At 39.4% G+C, this 7474-nt stretch overlaps 1 pseudogene; it reads left to right on the top strand.

Moving 5' to 3' along the window:
- Positions 1-5344, top strand: part of LOC100549616 — a 31209-nt pseudogene extending 25865 nt beyond the window's left edge.
- Positions 5345-7474: the final 2130 nt, after the last annotated feature.

The following is a 7474-nucleotide window of genomic DNA, read 5'->3' as shown; positions in this document are numbered from 1 at the left end:
GGGTGAGTGACTTTCTCTCATTTCCTCCAATATAAATTATATTAGCCAAGCTCCTGGATGTATGTATGTATGTATGTATGTATATATATACACACACACACACACACACACATACATACACACACACCATCTGTATATCCACTGATTAAACAAATTGCTTCACTGAGTCATAAATTCATAAAGCAAACAGAATGAACCAAGCTAAAACTGTCAATAACACACCTGTTACAAATAGCTGTATGTAGCTTCACTAGGATAGAACAATGTTACATCTCTGGAGACACTCAAGGCCAGGATGGATAGGATCCCAGGCAGACTGAACTGAAGTCTGGCAATCCTGCACATGGCAAAGGGGTCTGAACTGGATGGTCTTTAAGGTTCCTTTCAACCTAAGCTATTCTATGATTCAATTCCGTGATTCAATATTTTGAATTTCTGACAATTATTTAAACAGAGAAACTACTGATCAATGTACTAAAAATGAGGCTGTGGATGCTTTAGAAATCCAAAATCATTTCCATTATTAATATGAATACGTATCTCCTAGCTCAGTTCCTATACAAGTACCTGATTAAAAAATTAAAAAGAATTGTCAGAGCATCCCATCCTAACATAACAAAAAGGAAATAAGAAAGCCAAACAGCAGGTCTTCCATTACTTTCCTGAATGGAATAGCACCATTTTGTAGAACGTAATTAAAAGAACATGAGGTTTATACATTCCATTGTATGAATAACTTAATTTCTATTAAATAACATCTGTGCCAAGGACAATTTGACAACTACTCTGGGCTCTGCTAATCTCACTGTCACTTTACAAACAAAATTAGTGTGCATTTGGGACGCACAATGCAGAAAGAAATAAATCCAAGCTGATGCTGGAAGGAGGGATGCTAGAAGCAGGACCCCAGGGACCATACACCGCACTTTCTGATATACAGCTTTGCAGCCACTGCCATCTTTTCATCAATGCTTTGAGGAAGGATGATCCTGAGCCATCAAAGTTCTGACATGATCCATTAAAAAAAGAACAGAACTAATGCTTTATTACTTAAAAAAAAAAAAAAAACTTTAAAGAGGTCATTCTGCCTAACTTGCAATATCAATTCTCAGAGTTCAAGGGTTCAGATGAATGATTTTAAAATCCATACACAAACCTACACTGCACCTACAGATTTTTCCTAAAACATTTCAAAATTTAAAAAAAAAAGAATATTAAGAAGTTTACACAGTGATAAAAAAAGAATACACTTCAAGTTAATTTTTTTCCTCTTCCTCATCACCATCCATTTTCTTGAGTAAAATGACAACATAGTGAACTAAAAGCAACCTTACTGCCCACAAATTGCTTTCTCTGAGTGCAATAATGATACTTCATCTCGCTTAAGAGAAAACAAGGCAGGATGGCTAAAGTACAACTCTAGCTTTCTCGCTTTAACACATAATGCAACCTATTTTGTTGAATTTCCCACACTTTCCAGGTCAAAGGCACGAATAGTAAATTCTCAGTAATGTTCCATATGTAGAACAATTACATTTAAATGTGTTTTGGGTTTTATGACTGTGCCAAAGGAATAAAAAATAAAAGAAAAAAAATTTCAACAGGGTAGCAAGACACTACTTTCTAGCCAAGCCATACTCTCGCTAGCCTGAGGTAGCTCCAGTGGCTCCTTCAGGCTCTGCCCCAGCTACCCTCTGATGGATGCTGAGTGTTGTGGTGGGACTCAGGGCTCCCCAGGCTGAACACTCTGGATCCATGCTATGAGAGGGCCCCGCCATGCTGCTCCTTTCATTCACAGACTCCAACAGACAATATTTTTATAAGATAAGCACTCATTAGAAACTTTCTCTTTCCAGATTAAAGAAAAAAACATTCAGTAGAAACACTAAGATTAATTATAAGCATGATAATACACTTATTATTATCTAAAGGGTTTAGTTTAGTCCATACATGGTCTTTGCCTGCACATGCTTGACTGTAGCAAGAAAACAAAAGAGATTATTTAAAAGAAATAGTTCTAACACAGCTAAACACAGCTAAAACCAGAGCACTAATAGCTATTTTATTCATAAGAAATCAGAAGGAAAAATGCAAGATGGCTGCTGCAGAAGCAAGAAAATATGACACGGTATTATCTGTAGTCATTTTTTATAGTGAATGTGGCTGTGGCAGCAAATTAATATTGTTTTCCGAGAGTCATTCACAGTTACAATAACTCTTGGAAATTGTTTATATATGCCTATAAAGTATTAGCTACTACTTCCGTAGAGAAAACAAAGATCTGGTTGAAATTAGCATATTTTTCTTCGTGGCCACAGAGGCCTCTAAACAGAAATATTTGTGTATTTCCAAACACTGTTGCTGAAACTGTTGAAAAGTCTGCTTGACTGTTCCCAAATAATTGTGAGCTAGACTAACAACATTTGGGAAGTGAAATATTTATTGGAATCGAGCATTTTCAGTTTTGATAATTTTTTAATATTAAAATTAACTTTGACAGGCAAGACTGTTTTGTCTCTCAAAATGGGATAAAGCACACTTAAGAGATGTTAACACTTCATACTGAACAGCATTTCACAAACATTTCAGCCCTTCCTTTCTTCTCTTGACAGAACAGGTTGAGAATTGCAAGATGTTTCATGTTGTTATCTTGGAGGGCACAGATCCTGCACTGCACAGATCATTATGTTTATACCTTGGTTGACCTGACTTAAAATTATACTTCAACAACTAAAACTTACTCCAACAGACTTAGGAATAATTGAGATTTAGATAAGTATTTTTAATATTTGTACAACTGCTACAGTGGAGTGAAATTAAATAGCACTTGTATTTCTTTCAAAATGTGGAAAAGAAATTTTAAATACAGTCAAACATTTTTTGTCTTGTTTCGGTTAAAATGCCTTCCTCAAAGAGAAAACCATAAAAAAGCATTACAAGGGCTGCACCGAAAGTAATGCCTCCTCTGGTGCAGATTTGTATGAGCATGGCATGCATGCTCTTGTTCATCTCTGGCAAAAAAAAGTGCATAGCTAATACTGGTGACTGTGCTGAAAAATAGTGTTTTATAGCTGAGAATTTGCTCTAATAGTGTTACTGTGCTCTTTATAGACTTCATTGTTTACAGGGGAGAACTACATAGTAGCAAAATTGATACTCAATGTAACTTGAAAACACAGCGCATCAAAGCAGAAATTACAGAGCTTTCTTTCAGTGTAGATATTAGTCCTGATTCAATCACTTCTTAAAAAAGAAAAAGATATCAACCAACTTCTCAGGAAAGCAATTGTTACTGAGGGGCTAATATTTGTCAAAAGACAAATGTCCTCATCATCACATAGAAATTCTCTCTTTTTTCCCACTTTAAGAACCCTCTAAAAAGCAGCTGTGGAAACATTCCTTCTGCAAACATATTCTGGATGGATTGCAGAGGCAGAAAGCTCAGAGGCTAAATTTCAGAGTACAGATAGTCCCAAGAGTGTGCATTTGGGCACATAAAACAATAAAATGAAATGTTACAATTGATTAATAATTTTTAAGAAGTTTTAAATTGATCCTGATAGTATTTTCATTGCACATTCTAATGAAGTTAAAGCATACCATTAAAAGATAAGTGTAAGACATTCTGTATAATTTATTTAATACATTTCTTACAATAAAGAAATGCTTCTTATTTTTCTGATGCTCATCCTTGCATTCATACACAAAATATGATCAGAAGTTTAGGAAGCAGACATAGCCTTAATTTAACACATGCAGTCTTAAACAAGATGATATGGTAGAAATGACAGAACAGATTGTGTACGAGAAACAATACAATACAATGAAAGAAATGTAGCACTGTGTGGAACCTTACATGCAATACCTCTGTAAGTGCTACAGAAGTTAGCATTTATCACTCCATTGGGAAGCAGAGGTGTGACTAGCATAGTTCCAGGTCCCACAGTGACAACCGTGGCAGTACACCTAAGAGAAAGACATTGTGACTTAGTCTAATATAACTGCAGTCCAATGTAATTCAGTGTTCCTGCCTGCTCTTTGTTTTTTGGGATTGGTGTCTGAATTCCCGTTTATCCTTTCAGACCTTGTCATATTCCAAAGGCATTACTGGAAGCTACAGGTAGAAGTATCATCTATTCTCTCCAAATCTGCCAGTACTCTCACAGCAAAGACCAAAACCAGTGAATCAGAATCACAGAATCACCAAGGTTGGAAAAAGACCCACAAGATCACTCAGTCCAACCACCCACCAGCCAGGATGTTCGGCAGCCACTACAGCGACCAGCCAGAGCTGATGCCCAAGGCACCATTGCAGGAGAACTGGAAGAGGAGGAAGTGGCCATTCGCACGCTGTGAGGCAAGAGCCTGGAGCTGGGCAGGAGGAGATTATCTAGAAGGAGGACTTAGAACTTCAAAGCAGCGGCCTCCAAGTGACTCCAAAATAAAGATGACATAGCACCACTCAGCACTGAGGCCCAAGAACCCTCAGGCCAAACTGTCTCCCAGTAGTCAACAAGATCCCAGATTGCAGTGCCTGCCGACCGCTCAGAGGTCCTTCCTGAACATCTTGGAGGAAGGGTAGTTCCCGTAGTAGAAATCAGTATCTGTGATCACATTAGCACTGAGTTTCAGTTCCAGAAGCATGCATCTAAACCAGCAGAGAACCACTCCACAAGCCTCCCCGAGTGCAAATGACAAGTCTCCCAAGGAGAGCAGTGCTGCAGAATCACAGCCTTTGCCTGCTGCATCCGAGCTCATAGTCCCTCATATCCCAGAGGCAAAAGGTGCAGGAAAGAACAAGAGTGCATTTAAGACAACAGCAAATGCAGCTGATACTACAGTTGTTTTAAGTGAAGAGCCTGTGCTGGATGAAATACATGATTCTGCTCAGGTGCAAAACTATGAGAGGGATAATAAAGAACCTTCTCAGCATACAACAGATAGCCCAGATGGCTCTAGGGTAAGCCATCACTCTGTGCACAGAAGTTTGATAGGAAAACTTTGCATGATTCGTAGAACCTCACTGACAGAGAAATACTCACTAGCCCAGAAAAGGCAAAGCACTATTTGGAAATCTATCACCAGGACAGCGATCAAGCATAAGGCGCCCCAAAATTTATCTGTATCTTCCAGTTTCATGAATGACTCAGATTCTGAAGAAGTACCAGAAGATGAAGAAACTTGTCAACACTGGACCTCCTCCTATACCTCGTGCCCCTCCAAATCTGAATTTCCAAGTCCTATGGGTGTCACTTCGCTCTCAGACTGTCAACAGAAATGAACAACAGCAGGAGATGAGCAAAACGAATGTGACTTAATTAAGAGTGAGAAGATCCAGTGTTAAAGCCCCTTCATTATATAACACATTAGCACTAGTTAAGTTCACATGATGCAGGTCACTTCACAATAAACAGACTTCATGAAGTTGTACTTGTGCAAATGATCTGGAGTCAGAGAAGCTTCATGTTACCAACGCACATGCAAAATATATTTTCAATACTCTTAAATGATTTCATGCTCTACATTTCTGATATCCGCAACTTGATACGATTCATTTTCAGTAGCATTTTAAAGTTACTTTCGGGCACCACCAAAGTATAGTTCAAGACTATTAACTGATACAACTAAATCAGGGAATCATAAAATCAATCACAGAGTCATAGAATGATGTGGGTTGGAAGGGACCTTAACAGACCATCTAGTTTCAACCCCAGGCTTGCAACCGGCAGGGTTGCCTCTCATCAGTTACAATATTTTCAGTTGACTGTTCTGTATCATTACTTACCAACATACTGAAGATTAACCAAATAAGATGTAATAATTTTTCTCTACTGCGTTCATTAATCCTCATTTATTCCTCAGCACTTTCACAGAGATTGGGGGATGTAGGAATGGGAAATACAATTCAGAATATGATTAAGAAATTAGCTTAGTGAGGCAACTCAGACAGTACACAGTGCTATGATTTCTGTGCTCATCCACTACAAAAATTTCCTGAAATAAAGGCCTGGAAACAGGACAGACAGACATTATGGCTACTACACGAACCTTTCACTTAATATGACCCTATACAAGTAATGTACTTCTTCAGTCCTGATATCACCTACTTGCATTTGCATTAAATTTGCTCTACTGCAGATGTCTATCTAATTCCCTACTGAAATCTCCTAGTAAAGCTGGAATGCATAGATCTGTTCATTCCAAAATATCCTCCGAACTGGAAAAAAAACAATAGTTAATCTACACTTGGGAATGAACTTGCCCTTAAAGGCAGATTGACTCAATGACTTAATAACTGCCTTTTATGACTCTGATCTCTAAAATGCCGTTTTATGTTCAAAGGGGTGGAGGAGAGAAAACAAGCCTGTGGTGTATTGCATCATGTACACTGAGAATAAACACTTCCCAAACTGGATGAATTTGCAAGACCTAAGGCACAGATAGCTTAGGGAGTCTGTTTCTTTCTCCTAAGCAGTCTGTTTATTTAAAATAATTTTTCATCCAAAGACACGACATGGTTTCTAAGGAAGTTTACAATTGAAGGCAACTGAGAAAACACAATAAGTCTGTTTGCTATTCGTCAGTGTTTCTGGACAGTAAGGGGAGAAAGTTAGGTTGTCATGGGAAGCATACAAAAGTACACAGAAGGGGATCTGTCACACTGTTTGAAATCCTTATCAATCTCATCTTCTTTGTTCTGCCTAAAAGGCTGTTAAAGTAGTCAAAGTTGTGAGGAATTCTCCAAACTTACAGAACATAAAAAGGGAAATTTCCCATCTACAGCTCCTGCTCTTTACAGACAAAATTCACTGTCTATAAGGTACCAAGTCACAGAATCACAGAATCACAGAATTGTAGGGGTTGGAAGGGACCTCTAGAGATCATCGAGACCAACCCCCCTGCCAAAGCAGGTTCCCTACACCAGGTCGCACAGGTAGGCGTCCAGGCAAGACTTGAATATCTCCAGAGAAGGAGATTCCACAACCTCCCTGGGCAGCCTGTTCCAGTGCTCCGTCACCCTCACCGTGAAGAAGTTCTTACGCACATTCGTGCAAAACTTCCTGTGCTGCAGTTTCTGGCCGTTTCCCCTTGTCCTGTCTCCACGTACCACTGAAAAGAGACTGGCCTCACCACTATGGCCGCCACACCTCAGATATTTATAAACCTGGATCAGGTCCCCTCTCAGTCTTCTTTTCTCAAGGCTAAACAGACCCAGTTCACTTAGCCTTTCTTCCTAGGGGAGATGCTCCAGGCCCTTCACCATCTTTGTGGCCCTCCGCTGGACTCTTTCCAAGAGATCCCTGTCTTTTTTGTACTGGGGAGCCCAGAACTGGACACAGTACTCCAGATGAGGCCTTACCAGGGCAGAGTAGAGGGGGAGGATCACCTCCCTCGACCTGCTGGACACGCTCTTCTTAATGCACCCCAGAATGCCATTGGCCTTTTTTGGTCCACGAGGGCACACTGCTGGCTC

Source organism: Meleagris gallopavo, chromosome 4, assembly GCF_000146605.3.
Source record: "Meleagris gallopavo isolate NT-WF06-2002-E0010 breed Aviagen turkey brand Nicholas breeding stock chromosome 4, Turkey_5.1, whole genome shotgun sequence".
Lineage (NCBI taxonomy): Eukaryota > Metazoa > Chordata > Aves > Galliformes > Phasianidae > Meleagris > Meleagris gallopavo.
Note: the sequence above shows the minus strand (reverse complement) of the source record. Positions and strands in the feature narration are given on the sequence as shown.